Here is a 20681-nt window from a genome sequence, read left to right on the forward strand (position 1 = left end):
AAATCTGTGTCTTTGATCTGGGGTTCGGTCAGACATTATGAGTTTGTGGAGGATGTATTAGTTGGCAGAAATGTTGGTGGAGCAGGTTTCAATTAGTGGGCTTTGGAACTTGTCCATTTATGATAGGATATGGTTGAAGCTTCAACCTGGGATCTTCTAGGATGGACAACCCTTCGCTTCTAAAATGATTCTGGCATTCAAGTTCCAGTCATGTCCTGATGCTTTGGTTCCCAGGGGGTGGTATGGGGACTTATTTTTTGGGTGTTAATTAAGGTCAGACATTCTTCCCTTGTGCCTGCTTTGGCTGCCTGGGCCTGAAGCTGAGGGAGGGAGTGGCACAAGGTGGGAGAGGGTTCCTGGAGGAAGGCCGGTGCTGGGAGTCTGCTGGCAATCACCAGGTTGCAGATTGCAACTTTATTCCAAGGGCAATGGGAATCCACTGAAGAATTTCAGGTAGGACTGTTACATAACTCTCATGAGTCATTTAGTTTAAATGGAAGTCTGCCCAATTAAGCCATTTTTATTCATGTGGCCAGTGAGCAGAGGGCCGACATGATCCACAGGATTGATCATCTGAATTCTAACACCATGCTCAGTGATCTGGGAAATTGTGAAAGTAACAGGCCTTGGTGTACTCCTATGGGAAGCTTATTGAACAAGCTATTAAACAAAAATTCAACTGAGTAAATTTAAAGATTTCTTTGGCTTTATTCAATGACTTCTGAATCAAGCAATATCCCAGTTAGTAAGCAGAAGGGAATTCTGAGGGGTTGTGCAAATGGAAGGTTTTATTAGGAAGAAAGGAGGGGCAAGGAAGCCATCAGCAAAGTATTTTGAGGACAGACACCTTCATTTTTTCTTGGGGCGGGAGGAATTACAAGGGTTTTATCATGTATATATATATAGATATAGATATAGATATATAGATATATATAGATAAATATATATCTTCTTTCTCTGGGCCAGGGGCAGGAATGGAGAAGGAGTAAAACACAACAAATTACCACCACGTCACCTAACCAAAAATTCCAGACTAGATTACATTTCTGGGGAAGGCTGTAACTGCAATTATGTCAGGTATTGTAGAGGTTTGGTATCATGGGCTTTAGCACAAGTGACACTTTTGGGGCCTGTGGTTTTCTCTTTAGCACCTGCACATCTGCCTTATGTTTGTGGATGTGTGCAGCAAGCCTCCTTCCAGAGGGCTCCGGACTTCTTCAGGGCCCTGCAAGAGGAATAGACAAAATCATGAGCGGGTGAGACTCAGGTCAAAGGAGCTACCTCATGGAACATTTGTTCTTTTACTTAATACTTTACAACATTGTCATTTACAGCTATATCTGAAAGACCTCTTTCTATCTTGTCTGGCGGAGGGAGTCAAATACACTGACTTATGGTTTAGAAGGTGAGTTCCCATTTCCTATATGGAGGAGACTGATATTTTGTTTTATGCTTTTCTGTACTCCAAAGCATCACTTTCCTTTTCTCCAGTATTAAAAGAAAAAGCTCTGCTGAATCTCTGTAAGATAAACCATATGACTATAAACCAACTCATCCTGTAGCCACATACCTCTCCTACTTTATAAAGTGAAACATTTTTCTAGGCTCTGGTGATACAGCACTGAATGGGAGTGATGAGAGTCTTGTCCACCTGGAGTTCCTGGTCTGCACTGGGAGACACATATTACCCAATATGCTATTTAATCATGATTGTGATAAAAGTCAGACATCAAGAGAAGCAAGCATGTGACAGGTTTAGTCTTGGGGGCAAGGGAGGACTGAGATGAAGAAAAGACCTTTCAGGTGAGCTTTGGAGAGGGAATGGAACTTGAGAAGGTGACAGGAGGGGGAAGGCAGGTTGGCAGATTATTCTAGGTAGAAGAAAAAGTGACCAAGGATGTGTCACGGGCAAGGGATAGGGAGTTATGTAGCAAGTGAAGTGAGGTCAGATATCTGGAGGGCAGGAGAAGAGGAGGGCAGTGGTAGAAAGTGAAGATGGATCACTGCTCAGGGGTCAGATCTGACCAGGTCTAGCCTTGATGGCTTATTTATTCATATTAATAAGGTACTGTTTTTCTTTTTCCTAATCTGAAAATAAAAAAAAATCAGCCAAGGTTTTGGCTGTAAATTTGATGGGCACAGGATTCTCTAGGGAGCTGTGCAAACTTTAGGATGAGTATGGATTCTCAGTACCTACAGGAAGAGTCACCCCTGCCTGTCCCAGCAGACCCTGCAAGCATCTTAGTTTTCAACCCTGATCCAGATGAATGGAGAGTCCCTCCTACCGGTTAAGTTCTAAAGCATGTCAAGTCTTTGTGGGTGATACAAAGACAAATAATACAGATCCCTGGTTTATAAGAAGCTTGTAATTAAGTTTGGCACCAAGGTATTTTCACTAAGAAGTACCTAGAAGGCAGCAGGTAAATGGTAGGAATGACTGTTATCATTTCTCTGTTAGTGTTGTTCCTTATAGAGCCTCCTGTCCATGCTGGGCACATGAATGTTCCTTAATAAATAGCTATTGACTGTATGATTTATAAAGCAGTGAAGAGTCTGGGGACCAGCAGTGAAGGGAAATGAGAGCTGTGGGTTGGGGGACTGTTATTACCTGAGAGTATCTCCAAATGCCTTCAACATGGGCTTATTCACATATGGCAGTCCATGCTTGGCACACAGTGACTTCACCAGAGGTGCCACCTTGTGGTAATTATGGCGTGGCATTGTGGGAAACAGACTAGGGAAAAAGAGGATATATAAAACTTTTCAGACCTAAAGAGAAACCCAAAGCTCCCTTTCCCCTTTAACAAAATAAAATGGGATCAGCCACGCAGACCCAACCTTGACCTTGCACAATACTTTTGTTCTGGGAAGTTAAAAGACTTGCTGGCAGACTCATCTTATCCCTTCAGTTCAGTTCAGTTCAGTCGCTCAGTCATGTCTGAGTCTTTCTGACCCCATGAACAGCAGCACGCCCGGCCTCCCTGTGCATCACCAACTCCCAGAGTTTACCCAAACTCATGTCATTGAATCGGTGATGCCATCTAACCATCTCATCCTCTACTGTCCCCTTTTCCTCTTGCCTTCAATCTTTCCCAACATCAGGGTCTTTTCAAATGAGTCAGCTCTTAACCCTCTACAAGCCTTGTGGGTGGCAGGTGTTTAGGAAGAATTAAGAGAATATGTTTTAGCTCCATCAACTGTTGATTTTTGGCCTGATCAAATGAAAGTGTACCATTTAGAACTTTCTACCATTTAGAACTACCCAGAGATCTGGAGATACTCAATCTCCCACCTTGCCCCTACTAATCTCTGTCTTAGATTCTGTCTTTCTAACTTCCTTAGCAAGAATAGATGAATGTATATTAAGTCATGGTAAAGAGCTAACAGTCCCAAGAAAGGAATAAGAAGTGAGGAGAGATGGATTTCTAATCCCAAGTTTTCATTAGTCAGCCAGATGACAGTCTTGGATGTAAACCTCTCCTTTAACAAAACTATGAGGAGTAAATTTTTGCTGAAATTGTCGAGCCCTAATATGACAAATAGAATGAAAACAATTCCTTGGACAAATAAGGTCTTGTTCCTTCTTTGACTATCATAGACTCACATGGCTTAGACAAAGAGAATGTGCAAAGCCTCTCCCCTGATACTCTGGAGAAACTGACTCTCAATGTTTTAACTTGCATCAAGGCGTGAACTACCCATTTCCTCTGTGTAACTGGCCCATGGGTAAAGGATTTCCAAATACCATTTAGAAATTGCAGCAGGGACTCCACTTCATTTATTTTGTAACCTTGGCTCTAAAGACACAGATAAGTAAATATTTGAATTATAGCATAGTTAAGTTTGAACATAAGTTGGTTACCCAAGTCTCCTGATTTCTCTTAAGTTTTGCCAAGAAAGCAAATGCAAAGAGATTCCTAAGCCCATCGGATTCTGGAAACTGAGTCACTGATACTTTTCCAAGATTTCACTCCATGTACTCGCAATTGTGACACTTCCTTCATTTCTTTCTTCCTTTCCTTAACATTGTTGTTAATCCTTTAGAGAATCCTGGTTCATTTTTTTCCCTTAAGATTGCGAGTCTACTGCTCCGCTCTGGACTATATGGAGGGCAGTTACTAGTAACAGCCCTTGCCCTTTATCATGAACTATTTCTCTTACTAACTGGTGCTCAATTTGGAAGTTCAAGTGCCCAGTGAACCAGTCGTTGAAAAAGGACTGTTCAACATTACAGGTGGCCAAGACCTGCAAAGAAAAAGCTTACATTAGATGTAAATGAACCCATGACAAACAAAGGATTTAATTACTCTGTTATCCATCCATCATTCAGCAAGTGCTGATGGAGTAAGCATTTTGTGTAACAAACCATGAGGGATAGAAATAAGTCCCAGGTCTCAGGGACCTGACAATTATAAAGGAAATAAGGCATTTTGCTAAGAAGTATAGATAAGGCAATAGATATGAAGAAGTAAATAGGATTTGAGAGGACTAAGTCACTATTTGCCCTCAAAATCAGAAGACTAAGCTGTCATGAGTAAGGAGTTTGGCAGATGGAAGTGGAATTGTAGGACTCTGGTAGAAATTATAGGAGTTTGAATGTTATTACCACAGAATAGACTTAAAGGACTTCTAAGTGAGGAATAAAGCATACAAGGGCTTTAATCAAGGGTTTTGTGCATAGAAATACATTTATTAATATATACAAGTAGCTTCCTTTTTAATCTCATGTATTTTATTTTATTCAAAGACAGACTGAGAAGTTCATAGGATTCTCCAGACTACTTAGAATGCTTATGAATGTGATTTTATTCAGTGCCTTTCTAAGATTTAATCCTTGTTAGGGTTGTTGCCATTTTGGATGTTATTTTTGCAGTTATTCTAAGTCACGGTTCCTCGAAGTATACTTTAGAGAACCTTGGGGTTCCCTAGGACACTTTCAGGGGATCTTCAAGGTGAAAATGATCCCCATAATACTTCTGAAACAGTATTTGCCTTTTTCATTCTCATTCATACATGCTTATAGCATGGGTTTTACCAGAGGCTATTAAACATGGGATGATGTCATCACTCTGATGTTAACCTTTATTGGCTTTATCTTGTTATTTTAAAATTAATAGATATTTTAAAACTCTCAGATTCAGTTTCAAATACAGTAAGTATCAGTGGATATAACTTCCACAAATGAAAGCTCTTTGATGTTCTCAATAAGTTTTAAGAGTAGTTTCTTGACCAAAAAGATTGAGAAGCACTACCGTGTGGAATGTCCACTGAATATGGAACTGGGCATGGAGGAGGAAGCAGTATGATGCCTGGATTCTCCACTTAATCATGGCACAGCCAGTGTTAGGCTTAGGAGGCAGTTGTATTCACATGGGTCACCAATCTTTTAATCGTTAACAGCATGCTTGCAGAGAAGGCAGTCTCCTCTCTGGGCCCCAGCACCTATACACTACCAAAACACACACTGGGCTAGACTGGCCCTTTGGCTGTAGTTTATTAAGACTTGGTTAAGAGCAAAAACTCTTGAGAGTCCCTTGGACTGCAAGGAGATCCACCCAGTTCATCATAAAGGACATCAGTCTTGGGTGTTCATTGGAAGGACTGACGTTGAAGTTGAAATTCCAATATTTTGGCCATCTGATGCGAAGAGTTGACTCATTGGAAAAGACCCTGATGCTGGGAAAGATTGAGGGCAGGAGGAGAAGGGGACGACAGAGAATGAGATGGTTGGATGGCATCACTGACTCAACAGACATGGGTTTGGGTAAACTCCAGGAGTTGGTGATGGACAGAGAGGCCTGGTGTGCTGCAGTTCATGGGGTCGCAGAGAGCTGGACACGACTGAGTGACTGAACTGAACTGAAGTGAAGAGCAAAGGTTCTGAAATCAAACTGCGGAGGTTTAAAACCTGCTTGTAGGGAACTCCCGCTGGTCCACAGGTTAAGGCTGTGTACTAAACACAGGTTTGATTCCTGGTAGGAGAACTAACACCCTGCATGCCACACAGTGTGGCCAAATAAATAACTAAAACCTGCTTCTACCAATTAGCTGTGTGATCTTACACAAGTTATATAACTTATTCTACCTCAATTTCATCATTTTTACAGTGGGAATACTCTGAGCACATAGCTACATGTAGCTACATGCAAAAGAGTTGACAGTGCCTGGCCCCTGGCAAGCCTCTAATAAATATTATTTGAGGTAAGCAGATGGCAATCAGGATGCTTTGGTGGATGCTTTCCCAAGAACTGCATTATTACCTGAGTGCTGAACCAGTCCTGGTTCTCCTCGTTGCTCATTTTCATTGGTATGTGGCTCATCTGGGTAACATATGCCATCCACGGACCCTCAAGAAACCTTTAAGAGAATAAAAGGAAGATGTGATCACTCCTTGGGGAGTTTCAGTTCCAGTCACTGGGCTTGCATACCCACTTGCAGATCTGGCTGAGCATTAGAGGAAATGGCAGTAACTCAAAAAATTCAATAAAGTGGTGGTTATTTGTTTTTCATCTTTGTAGACTTTTAATATCTAAAGATGGCACACTAGGTAATCAGTCACAGTCCCTGTCTTGCAGCCTACTGTACCAGAGCAGTGTCCCCAGTATTTTCTGAAGGCATTGGTGCAAGGCTCAGAAGATCCTAGATAACTGAAGGTCAGGCTTCCCTGCTGGTTCAGTGGTCAAGATTCCATCTGCCAATGCAGGAGATCTGGGTTTGATTCCTGGGTCAGGAAGATCCCCTGGACAAAGAACTGGCAACCGACTCCAGTATTCTTGCCTGTGAAACCCCCAGAGCAGAGGAGCCTGGCAGGCTACAGTCCATGGCGTCACAAAAGAGTCAGACATGACTTGGCGACTAAAGCAACAACAACTTAAGCATATATGCAATGTGATTAAGAGCTTGGCTGTTGTCATCAGATAGAACTGGGGACGAGTTGTGATTTGGCACTGCCACTGGCCCTTATTTGCTCTTGAGTAAGTGATTTCATTCCTCTGAACTTTAGTTCTCTTACCAGAAAAACGAAATTGATACTATCTACATTGCCTGGTTGTGCATTTTTGATTACATCAAATAAGGTAATGCATGTAGAGTGAGTGAAGTCGCTCAGTCGTGCCTGACTCTATGCGACCCCGTGGACTGTAGCCCACCAGCTCCTGCATCCGTGGAATTTTCCAGGCAAGAATACTGGAGCAGGTTGCCGTTTCCTTCTCCGGGGGATCTCCCCCACCCAGGGATGGAGCCCGGGTCTCCCACAATGCAGGCGGGCACGTTGCTGTCTGAGCCAGCAGGGAGGCCCACCGTGAGCCCTCAGCAGCGGAGCCCCTGCAGCTGCTATGAGCAGGGACGCGAGTGATGAGGGAGGGATGCATCGCGAGGTGAACGGGGTGATTCAGTTTAAAGTGCTTTTGATGTGGGGAAAATCTCTAGTCATAAAATAACTTTTTAAAAAACTGGGCTCCTACTATCTTCGGTAAGAATTATGATGTCCAGCTGGATTGCAGTTTGAAGGACTTAGTGATCAGGCAGAATGCAATTGTCCTTTGAGAAACATGCAGGTCCACTTAAATGTGGATATTTTTAAGTAAACAGTACTACAAGATTAGTGCTTGCCTGAATCCACAGTTGAGGAACCACATACTGGATAGATGACTATGGAGCCTGAATATCTTTGGATTTCGGTAACTGAGGTGGGTCTAGGGACTAATCCTCCTCAGACGCTGAGGGATTACTATACTGCAATTGGGAATTAATCACATGGGAAAAAAAAGGCATTATTGGGAAATTCAGTTTCCAAGAAACTCTCAACTACTTCAGCTGCTTTACCCCACATTTTCTTGGAAACGTTTCAGTTACAAGAATGTGGTCTGGTGTCATAATATGCTAATCATTGCTAATGTAAGTGAAGAATAGATATATAACTTTTAAGAGAATCCAAATCTAGGGCTGAAAACTCCACATTGTGTTTTAGGGCAGCATTAACTTTCTCATGTCTTCAGCTCTGCCTATTCCTTCCCCCAAAAATCATGTGTCAGTATACAAATTCAGTTTGTGTGAGTCAGCATTTGGGTCTGTTCCACTGTGACATAGACCCAAGTCACCCTTGTGCAGCCTTTTTCAATTGACTGAGTAAAGGGTTCCGAGTTGCAGGCTTTAACAATTCCTTTCACTTAGGAGTGTTATTACTATTTATTTTTTAAATCTGGAATGTGAAGTAAAGGGGGCTTTAAAAAGCATCACTATGGACAAAGCTAGTGGAGGTGATGGAATCCCAGTTGAGCTAACTCAAATCCTGAAAGATGATGCTGTGAAAGTGCTGCACTCAATATGGCAGCAAATTTGGAAAACTCAACAGTGGCCACAGGACTGGAAAAGGTCAGTTTTCATTCCAATCCCCAAATAGGCAATGCCAAAGAATGCTCAAACTACCACACATTTGCACTCATCTCACACGCTAGTAAAGTAATGCTCAAAATTCTCCAAGCCAGGCTTCAGCAATACGTGAACCGTGAACTTCCAGATGTTCAAGCTGGTTTTAGAAAAGGCAGGGGAACCAGAGATCAAATTGCCAACATCCATTGGATCATTGAAAAAGCAAGAGAGTTCCAGAAAAATATCTATTTCTGCTTTATTGACTATGCCAAAGCTTTTGACTGTGTGGATCACAATAAATTGTGGAAAACTCTGGAAGAGATGGGAATACCAGACCACCTGACCTGCCTCTTGCGAAACCTGTATGCAGGTCAGGAAGAAACAGTCAGAACTGGACATGGAACAACAGACTGGTTCCAAATAGGAAGAGGAGTATGTCAAGGCTGTATATTGTCACCCTGCTTCTTTAACTTATATGCAGAGTACATCATGAGAAATGCTGGGCTGGAAGAAGCACAAGCTGGACTCAAGATTACAGGGAGAAATGTCAATAATCTCAGATATGCAGATGACTCCACGCTTATGGCAGAAAGTGAAGAAGAACTAAAGAGCCTCTTGATGAAAGTGAAAGAGGAGAGTGAAAAAGTTGACTTAAAGCTCAACAGTCAGAAAACTAAGATCAAGGCATCCAGTCCCATCACTTCATGGGAAATGGATTGGGGAAACAATGGAAGACTTTATTTTTTGCAGCTCCCAAATCACTGCAGATGGTGATTGCAGCCATGAAATTAAAAGACTTTTACTCCTTGGAAGGAAAGTTATGATCAACCTAGACGCCATACTAAAAAGCAGAGACATTACTTTGCCAACAAAGGACCGTCTAGTGGAAGCTATAGTTTTTCCAGTGGTCATGTATGGATGTGAGAGTTGGACTACAAAGAAAGCTGAGCACAAAAGAATTGATGCTTTTGAACTGTGGTGTTGGAGAAGACTCTTGAGAGTCCCTTGGACTGAAAGGAGATCCATCCTGTCCATCCTAATGTAGATGAGTCCTGGGTGTTCATTGGAGGGACTGATGCTGAAGCTGAAGCTCCAATACTTTGGCCACCTGATGCAAAAAGCTGACTCATGTGAAAAGACCATGATGCTGGGAAAGACTGAGTGGAGGAAGAGAAGTGGATGACAGAGGATGAGATGGCTGGATGGCAACACCGTCTCGATGGACATGGGTTTGTGTAGACTCCGGGTGCTGGTAACGGACAAGGAGTCCTGGTGTGCTGTGGTTCATGGGGTCGCAAGAGTCAGACACGACTGAGTGACTGAACTGAACTGAATCTCCATATGGAACAGAGAGCATCAGGATTACAGCTGGATTCTAGGCAGCAATTACAAGGAGTTTTGGAATGCTTGTTAAGAGAAGAATGATTAATTATTCTTTAAAAATCATTGAATACCTGGTCAATGCCAAACATTGGACTGGGCCTGGTGATAAAATGGTAACAACATACAGGGTGGTCACTACCCTCATGGAGTTTTCAGTTTTCAGTGGTTGCACAGGCAGAAATAAATTGTTTAAGTGAGGCACACAGGACACAGAGCTCATGAAGGGAGATTTACCTAGTCAGTTAAATCTGGGAGAATTTCCCAGAGAAAACTATGCTTGTACAAATAATAGAAAATACTTTTATTATTTTTTATTGAAGTATCATTGATGCACAATATTATTTTTAGTTTCAGGTGTACATCATGATGCTCCAGCATTTTTACAGTTTATACCCCACTAAAATTATTACAAGATAATGGCTATAATTCCCTGTGCTCTATAATTTATCCTTGTTGCTTATCTAGAAAATTATTTTTGAATGACCCTGAAAAGTCAAGGCAAAATACACTGAAGAAATGAAGTTGAAGTAACATTGAGGGAAAAACTGGGACACTATTCCACTGTCATTCAGGCCTCCTGCTGTGTTCTTTGAACAGAAGCTTATTCCTGCCTTAGGGCCTTTGCACTTGGCTGATGCCACTGTTCCTTCGCTGCTCCTTCGAATCTGATTGCAGACTCTTTCATATTCTTCTTATGGTCGCTTTTCCATGACCCTCCTTATTTTGATTAGTCCCTGCCTATCACTCTCAAAACGCCCTTTTGTTTTCTTCAGATGTGATGATTTTGGATTTTCTTCCATTTATATATATATATATTTATTTATTTTTTATACTAGATTGTAAGCTTCAAGAACCTGGGCTCCTGGGTCTCTGGGTCACATTAACTGGGCCGAGTCTGACACATGATAAGCGCTCAAAAAATATTGAAGTGCTCAATAAATAATGAAGGATAAATGTTTGCACAAGAAGGTTTGTACTGAATTAATTTATTTTGCACAATATTAACCATGTTATATTCCCTTCACGTTGCAAAACTCCAATAAAACTCCCTTAAAGGTGAAGCTGCTACACAATTCTTTATTGAAGATGAGAAATGAACTTTGTTATTTGCATAATCTGAGGTTTAGTTTCAAAAATAAGCCCCTGGAAATTTACTTTGAAGCACGTAAAAAGGATAGATTAATGGATATATAGACAGGTAGATGGATATATATAAAATAAAACAAGTTTACTAAAATGTAACTTCAAAATTTTGATTATGGCTAAACAGATAGATGTTCACTGGTAAATTCTTTCAACACAACTGTCTTTATGCAAATTTTCATAAATAAGTGTGTGCAAAAAAATGTACCTGGTTATATTCCTCCTCTGAGTAGAGTTAAGTTTAATCTATATTTTGTGTCCTTCAGGTCGATGATTAGCAGGAGAATAGTCAAGAAAATCCTTTACAGTATATTGTTTAAGCAACAAGTGATAGATTTGGTATGATTTCCACTAGAGCGTTGTGCACTCACATGGTTAATTGGAAGTTGGGAAAACTGGAGCTCATGACTCACTGTTCCTCTGGCTTGAGATCTGGCTGCTGGTTCCAGGGGACTGCGTAAAGTCAGAAGTGGAAGGTGACTCCCAGGTGTTACCTGTTGTGATAGGAGAAATCATGGTCTGACTTGTGACTCATAATCCTCTCATTGAAGGAAATGTGCCCTCTTCACCATTAAGATGGTTCAGTGTCTTTCTGTCCTGTGAATCTGCTTGACCTCGAAATTGCTCTTGATTTTGATGGTCCAGGATGGGAGGAACCCTCATTACATTAAAAACAACCAGCATCTGAATGAGTGTTCCTGGCTTATGAAAGTATTCTAATTGCCTTACTTTATTTGGTTGTCCCAGCAATGCTACGTTGCAAATAAGCCAAGTAATATTATGCATCCACGTATTTTACAGATTGAGGCAATGTGTGAGAGACATGGCCAATTTCATAGCAGCGTACTGAGGAGCTGAAATTAGGATTGAGATTCCTGATTTCTAATTCAATCAGTCACCCTTATCTAATGCCCGACTGAAAATGTAGGCAATTTTTTACTACCTGATTTTATTGAAAGGAGGGAAACTTTCAAGGAAATAGAGTGTCAGAGAAAAGCCACAGGGAAAGTGAACTTTTCCCAGGTTGAATTCATGCTATGTTATCCCAAAATCTCGAATCCAATTCTCTGTTCTGTTCTTCCATGCTTTTTGCAGTGTCTGTCCCTTCTGAAAGGTTAAATCTCTGCTTGAATCTCTCCCAGTGAATTCTTCTGAGTTGGATAATACTCTTTAAGGATTGGGGAGTAGAGACTAGCTAACAGGCATTCTTACGATGCTGCTGCTGTGCCTGTCATATGTTTCTTGTATCTTCCCCTCCCCAGGTGGCTCTTCTTAGTGAGGTGGAATGATAACTACTTTAATGCATATTCCATCAGCTCCTGGGAAACTATTAGTTCAAATGTGCCCACTGCTCATGACTTGTAATGCAACTTAATTCCCCTTTACTTTTGGTTTCTTGAATGTTAATGAATGTTGACTACAGAGTCAGACATCCCTGCATCTGAGACTATACTCAACTTACCTGTGCCATCAGGCAAGTTGCTTGGCCTCCCTTAAGTGTCATGTTTTCATTTATAAAATGAGATTAATTATAAAACTTGCCCTTTCTAACTGTGTGAGGACTAAATGGAATAATACTTATGAAGGGTGCAACTCAGTATTTACAGCTTAGGAGATGCTCATAACTGTTGCTAAGAATTTTAATAATTCAGTTAGAATATAGAAATGCTCCTTACAAGTTTGATAAAATTCATCTTACTCTCTAATTAGAAGGAATTACATTTACAGCATTTTGTCAACAAAGGTCCATATAGTCAAAGCTTTGGTTTTTCCAGTAGTTATGTACAGATGTGAGATTTGGACCATTAAGAAGACTGAGCTCCAAAGAATTGATGCTTTTCCATTGTAATGGAGAAGACTCTCAAGAGTCCCTTGGATAGCATGGAGATTAAACCAGTCAATCCTAAAAGAAATCAACCCTGAGTATACACTGGAAGGACTGATGCTGAAGTTGAAACTTCAGGATTTGGCCACCTATTTTGAAGAGCTGACTCATTGGAAAAGACCCTGATGCTACGAGAGACTGAAGAGAAGTGGGCGACAGAGTATGAGATGGTTAGATGGCATCCCTGACTCAATGGACATGAGTTTGAGCAAACCCCGGGAGACAGCGAAGGACAGGGAAGCCTGCCGTGCTGCAGTTCATTGGGTCACAAAGAGTTCAACACAGCTTAGCTACTGAACAACAGCAACACTTACACACAGCTTTTTCTTCCTGCCTCCTCCCTGCCTCCCTCCCTCCCTTCCTCCTGTAGACTGAAAGAAAGGCGCAACATGAGAGCTGTGAGTTAAGTTTTGTTGGAGCAAAATGAGGACTCCAGCCTGGGAGACAGCGTTTCTGATAGCTCTGAGAAACTGCTCCAAAGAGGAACTGCTGCCTGACTTTCAGTTTTGTTCTTTTATCTCTGAAAACATTTCAGTGTCTTGTTAGGGGATGAGGTAAGTGTCATATATGATTTTAGTGAAGAGGGGACCTGCAGCCATGCACACATTGTGGCAGATGTTTGCTGCTAGTTATGAGGAGCAGATTCACCATTAATGAGTTTTTCTGGATATGAACAGATGTAATAACTGGGCTGAAAAAATCTTCTCCTGAAAATATCTAACTATCTGAATACCTGTCCTGCCAGTTTTCCCAAGAGCACAGAGTGCCTCATTCCTGTTCTCCACTCTAAATTTCTTTCAGAGGGTATTGCATGTCAGCAGCTGCAGCAGCACTTGATTTATTCCTTGTAGAGGTAGCTGTCATGTGCCAATTTATAGTTGACACTTCCTTCTTTCCCTCCTTCATTTCTCCCCTCCAGCTCCCTCCCTGCCTTCCTTCCTTCTGCATGTCTTCTTTGAGTGTGTCTATCATCTCAGGCGGTCTCTACTCTTATGGATATTGCAGGCTACAGCGGAAGACTAAGGAATCACACAGATGGATGTAAAAATATACCTCTAGTAATTACTACAGATTATATCTCAAGGAGGCCTTGAATTAATGGGGAGGCTTCCCTGAAATCTTTACCAAGCAAAGGGCTCACTGCTTGAAGCACGTAGAAAGCAATACTATGGGACCAGCTCTTGAGAAGAGTGTTATTTTGAGGCCAACTGGCAAGGAGCCATGGCAAGGGCTCAAATCTGTGTCTTTGATCTGGGGTTCGGTCAGACATTATGAGTTTGTGGAGGATGTATTAGTTGGCAGAAATGTTGGTGGAGCAGGTTTCAATTAGTGGGCTTTGGAACTTGTCCTTTTAGGATAGGATATGGTTGAAGCTTCAACCTGGGATCTTCTAGGATGGACAACCCTTCGCTTCTAAAATGATTCTGGCATTCAAGTTCCAGTCATGTCCTGATGCTTTGGTTCCCTGGAGGTGGTATGGAGACTTAGTTATTGGGTGTTATTTGAGGTCAAACATTCTTCCCTTGTGCCTGCCTTGGCTGCCTGGGCCTGAAGCTGAGGGAGGGAGTGGCACAAGGTGGGAGAGGGTTCCTGGAGGAAGGTCAGGGCTGGTAGTCTGCTGGCAATCACCAGGTTGCAGATTGCAACTTTATTCCAAGGGCAATGGGAATCCACTGAAGAATTTCAGGTAGGACTGTTACATAACTCTCATGAATCATTTAGTTTAAATGGAAGTCTGCCCAATTAAGCCATCTTTATTCATGTGGCCAGTGAGCAGAGGTCAGACATGATCCACAGGATTGATCATCTGAATTCTAACACCATGCTCAGTGATCTGCGAAATTGTGAAAGTAATAGACCTTGAATGTCCTCCTCTGGGAATCTTATTGAACAAGCTGCTAAAAATTCAATTGAGTAAATTTGAAGACTTCATTGACTTTATTCAGTGAACATCAACTTTATTCAATGAATCAAGCAACATCCCAGTTAGTAAGCAGAAGGGAATTCTGAGGGGTTGTGCAAATGGAAGGTTTTAATAGGAAGAAAGGAGGGGCAAGGAAGCCATCAGCAAAGTATATTTAGGGCAGACACCTTTTTTCCCTGCCAGGGGTGGGTGGGGAGAGGGATTACAAGTGTTTTATCATGCAGATTTCTCTGGGCCAGGAGCAGGAATGGAGCAGGAGTAAAACACAACAGATAACCACCACATTGCCTACCCAAAAATTCCAGACTCGTTGATTAAGATAACATTTCTGGGGGAAGGCTGTAACTGCAATTATGTCAGGTATTGTAGAGGTTTGGTATCATGGGCTTTAGCACAAGTGACACTTTTGGGGCCTGTGGTTTTCTCTTTAGCACCTGCACATCTGCATTATGTTTGTGGATGTGTGCAGCAAGCCTCCTTCCAGAGGACTCCGGACTTCTTCAGGGCCCTGCAAGAGGAGTAGACAAAATCATGAGCGGGTGAGACTCAGGTCAAAGGAGCTACCTCATGGAACATTTGCTCTTTTACTTAATAGTTTACAACATTGTCATTTACAGCTATATCTGAAAGACCTCTTTCTATCTTGTCCGGCGGAGGGAGTCAAATACACTGACTTATGGTTTAGAAGGTGAGTTCCCATTTCCTATATGGAGGAGACTGATATTTTGTTTTATGCTTTTCTGTACTCCAAAGCATCACTTTCCTTTTCTCCAGTATTAAAAGAAAAAGCTCTGCTGAATCTCTGTAAGATAAACCATATGACTATAAACCAACTCATCCTGTAGCCACCTACCTCTCCTACTTTATAAAGTGAAACATTTTTCTAGGCTCTGGTGATACAGCACTGAATGGGAGTGATGAGAGTCTTGTCCACCTGGAGTTCCTGGTCTGCACTGGGAGACACATATTACCCAATATGCTATTTAATCATGATTGTGATAAAGGTCAGACATGAAGAGAAGCAAGCATATGACAGGTTTAGTCTTGGGGGCAAGGGAGGACTGAGATGAAGAAAAGACCTTTCAGGTGAGCTTTGGAGAGGGAATGGAACTTGAGAAGGTGACAGGAGGGGGAAGGCAGGTTGGCAGATTATTCTAGGTAGAAGAAAAAGTGACCAAGGATGTGCCATGGGCAAGGGGCAGGGAGTTCTGTAGCAAGTGAAGCGAGGTCAGATATCTGGAGGGCAGGAAAGGAAGAGGGAAGTGGTAGAAAGTGAAGATGGATTACTGCTCAGGGATCAGATCTGACCAGGCTTAGCATTGATGGCTTATTTATTTATATTAATAAATATTTTTTTCCTAATCTGAAGATAAAAAAATATTCAACCAAGGTTTTGGCTGTTAATTTGATGAGCACAGGATTTTCTAGGTAACTGTGCATGCTTTAGGGTGAGTATGGCTTCTCAGCTCCTACAGGAATAGTCACCCCTGCCTGTCCCACCAGACCCTGCAAGCATCTTAGTTTTCAACCCTGATCCAGATGAACGGAGAGTCCCTCCTACCGGTTAAGTTCTAAAGCATGTCAAGTCTTTGTGGGTGATACAAAGACAAATAATACAGAACCCTGGTTTATAAGAAGCTTGTAATTAAGTTTGGCACCAAGGTATTTTCACTAAGAAATAGCTAGAAGGCAGCAGGTAAATGGTAGGAATGACTGTTATCCTTTCTCTGTTAGTGTTGTTCCTTATAGAGCCTCCTGTCCATGCTGGGCACAAGAATGTTCCTTAATAAATAGCTATTGACTGAATGATGATTGATAAAGCAGTGAAGAGTCTGGGGACCAGCAGTGAAGAGAAATGAGAGCTGTGGGTTGGGGAACTGTTATTACCTGGCAATATCTCCAAATGCCTTCAACATGGGCTTGTTCACATACGGCAGTCCATGCTTGGCACACAGTGACTTCACCAGAGGTGAAGACTGTGATAATTATGATAATTGTGATAATTATGATAATTGTGATAATTATGGCATGGCATTGTGGGAAACAGACTAGGGAAACAGAGGAGATATACAACTTTTCAGACCTAAGGAGAAACCCAAAGTTCCCTTCCTTCTTTTAGAAAATAAAATGGTGTCAGCCACAGAGACCCAACCTTGACCATGCACAATTCTTTAGTTCTGGAAAGTTAAACAACTTGCTGGCAGACTCATCTCATCCCTTCAGTTCAGTTCAGTTCAGTCACTCATTCATGTCTGAGTCTTTCCAACCCCATGAACAACAGCAGTGAACTACCTGTTTCCTCTCTGTAACTGATCCTTTGGTAAAGTATTTCCAGATACCTTTTAGAAATTGCAGCAGGGACTCCACTTCCTAAGTTATTTTGTAAACTTGGCTCCAAAGACACAGATAAGAAAATATTTGAATTATAACATAGTTAAGTTTGAACACAAGTTGGTTACCCAAGTGTCCTGATATTTCTTAGGTTTTGCCAACAAAGCAAATGCAAAGAAATCACCAATTCCTAAGCCCATAGGAATCTGGAAACTGAGTCACTGATACTTTTCCAAGATTTCACTCCATTTACTCACAATTGTGACACTTCCTTCATTTCTTTCTTCCCTTATCTATCATTGTTGTTAATTGAAAAATAGCATCCTTTAGAGAGCCCTAGTTCACTGTTTTCTCTTAAGATGGTGAGTCTTCTGCTCTGCTCTGGACTATATGGAGGGCAGTTATTAGTGATAGCCCTTGCCCTTTATCATGAACTGTTTCTGTTACTCACTGGTGCTCAATTTGGAAGTTCAAGTGCCCAGTGAACCTGTCATTGAAAAAGGACTGTTCAACATTACAGGTGGCCAAGACCTGCAAAGAAAAAGCTTACATTAGATGTAGATGAGCCCGTGACAAACAAGAGATTTAGTTGCTCTTTTATTTATCCGTCATTCAACAAGTGCTGATTGAGTATGCATTTTGTTTCACAAACCATGAGGTATAGAAATAAGCCTCAGGTCTCAGGGACCTTAAAATTATAAAGGAAATAAGACATTTTGCTAAGAAGTATAGATAAGGCAATAGATATAAAGAAGTGAATAGGATCTGAGAGGACTAAGTCTCTATCAGCCCTCAAAATCAGAAGACTAAGGTATTGTGAGTAAGGACTTTGGCAGATGGAAGTGGGATTGTAGGACTCTTGTAGAAATTATAGGAGTTTGAATGTTATTACCACAGAATAGACTTAAAGGACTTCTAAATGGGGAATAAAGCATGCAAGGGCTTTAATCAAGGGCTTTGTGCCTAGAAATACATTTATTAATATATTAATATATACAAGTAGCTTCCTTTTTAATCTAATGTATATTATTTTACACAAAGACAGACTGACAAGAAGTTTATAGGATTCTCCAGACTATGTAGAATGCTTATGAATGTGACTTTTATTCAGTGCTTTTCTAAGATTTAATTCTTGTTAGGGTTGTTGCCATTTTTAACGTTATTTTTGCAGTTGTTCTATGTCAGGGTTCCTCGAAGTGTACTTTAGAGCACCTTGGGGCTCCCTAGGACACTTTCAGGGGATCTTCAAGGTCAAAATGATCCCCATAATACTACTGAGAAAGTATTTGCCTTTTTCATTCTCGTTCGTGCATGCTTTTACCATGGGTTTTTCCAGAGGCTACTAAACATGGGATGATGTCATCACTCTGATGTTAACCTTTATTGGCTTTATCTTGTTTTTTTTTAATTAATTAATACATATTTTAAAACTCTCAGTTTCAATTTCAAATACGGTAAGTATCAGTGGATACAACCTCCACAAAAGAAAGCTCTTTCATGTTCTCAATAAGTTTTAAGAGTGGTTTCTTGATCAAAAAGATTGAGAACCACTGCTGTGTGGCGTGTCCACTGAACTTGGAAATGAGCATGGAGAAGGAAGCAGTATGATGCCTGGATTCTCCAGGTAATCACAACACAGCCAGTGTCAGGCTTAGGGGGCAATGGTATTCTGCATGGGTCACAAGTCTTTTAATTGTTAGCAGCATTCTTGCCGAGAATGCTGAGTCTCCCCTCTGGGCCCCACTATCTATACAATGAAATGAGGGGGATTGCAGGGTTCTCCATTCTGTTATTCTAGGAGTGTGAGATTCGTTGAAAGACTGTATCATGTTGAGGCAGGTTTAGTAAACCTTGCTTGTAAAGTGCCGCACAGTAAATGTTTTAATTCTGCATCACAGGTACATAGTTCTGCTGTTTTAGAATGAAAGTTATCAGAGAATATATAATGTATAAGTGTGGCTGTGTTCCAATAGAACTACAAAAACACAGACTGGACTAGATTGGCCCTTGGACTATAGTTTATTAAGCCTTGGTTAAGAGCAAAGTTTCTGAAATCAAACTGCTGAGGTTTAAAACCTGCTTCTAGGGATTTCCCACTGGTCTACTGGTTAAGACTGTGTGCTTAACACAGGTTTGATCCCTGGTAGGAGAACTAAGACCCTGCATGCCACACAGTGTGGCCAAATAAATAAATAAAACTTGCTTCTACCACTTATTACCTGTGTGATCTTACACAAGTTATAGAACTTCTTCATACCTCATTTTTATCATTTGTGAAGTGGGAGTACTCTGAGCATGTAGCTACATGCAAAACAGTTGACAAAGCCTGGCCCCTGTAAGCCTCCAATAAATATTATTTGAGGTAGGCGGATGGTAATCAGGATGCTTTGGTGGATGCTTTCCCAAGAACTGCATTATTACCTGAGTGCTGAACCAGTCCTGGTTCTCCTCTTTGCTCATTTTCATTGGTATGTGGCTCATCTGAGTAACATATGCAATCCACGGACTCTCAAGAAAACTTTAAGAGAATAAAAGGAAGATATGATCATTCCTTGGGGAGTTTCAGTTCCAGTCACTGGGCTTGCATACCCACTGGCAGATCTGGCTGAGCATTAGAGGAAATGGCAGTGACTCAAAGGTTCCAATAAAGTGGTGGTTATTTGATTTTCATCTTTGCAGACCTTTTATATCTGAAGATTACACACTAGGTATCAGTCACAGTCCCTGTCTTGCAGACTACTGTACCAGAGCAGCATCCCCAGTATTTTCTGTAGGCCTTGGTGCAAGGCTCAGAAGATCCTAGATAACTGAAGGTCAGGCTTCCCTGGTGGCTCAGTGGTCAAGATTCCATCTGCCAGTGCAGGAGATCTGGGTTTGATTCCTGGGTGAGGAAGATCCCTTGGACAAAGAAATGGTAACCCACTCCAGTATTCTTGCCTGTGAAATCCCCAGAGCAGAGGAGGCTGGCAGGCTACAGTCCATGGGGTCCCAAAAGAGTCAGACATGACTTAGCGACTATAGTGACAACAACTTAAGCATATATGCAATGTGATTAAGAGCTTGGCTGTTGTCATCAGATAGAACTGGGGACGAGTTGTGATTTGGCACTGCCACTGGCCCTTATTTGCTCTTGAGTAAGTGATTTCATTCCTCTGAACTTTAGTTCTCTTACCAGAAAAACGAAATTGATACTATCTTCATTGCCTGGTTGTGCATTGTTTATTACATCAAATAAGATAATGCACGTAAAGTGAGTGAATTCACTCAGTCATGTACGACTCTTTGCGAGCCCGTGGACTGTAGCCCACCAGCTCCTGCATCCATGTAATTTTCCAGGCAAGAATACTGGAGCAGATTGCCGTTTCCTTCTCCGGGGGATCTCCCCCACCCAGGGATGGAGCCCGGATCTCCCACAATGCAGGCAGGCGCGTTGCTGTCTGAGCCAGCAGGGAGGCCCACCGTGAGCCCTCAGCAGTGGAGCCCCTGCAGCTGCTATGAGCAGGGACGCGAGTGATGAGGGAGGGATGCATCGCGAGGTGAACAGGGTGATTCAGTTTAAAGTGCTTTTGATGTGGGGAAAATCTCTAGTCATAAAATAACTTTTTAAAAAACTGGACTCCTACTATCTTCGGTAAGAATTATGAT

The 20681-nt window shown here is 41.7% G+C and overlaps 1 pseudogene; it reads right to left on the bottom strand.

The window, feature by feature from the left end:
• Positions 1–1164: 1164 nt before the first annotated feature.
• Positions 1165–20681, bottom strand: part of LOC133066544 (fatty acid desaturase 2-like protein FADS2B) — a 57570-nt pseudogene continuing 38053 nt past the window's right edge.

This window comes from Dama dama, chromosome 1, assembly GCF_033118175.1.
Source record: "Dama dama isolate Ldn47 chromosome 1, ASM3311817v1, whole genome shotgun sequence".
Classification (NCBI taxonomy): Eukaryota; Metazoa; Chordata; class Mammalia; order Artiodactyla; family Cervidae; genus Dama; species Dama dama.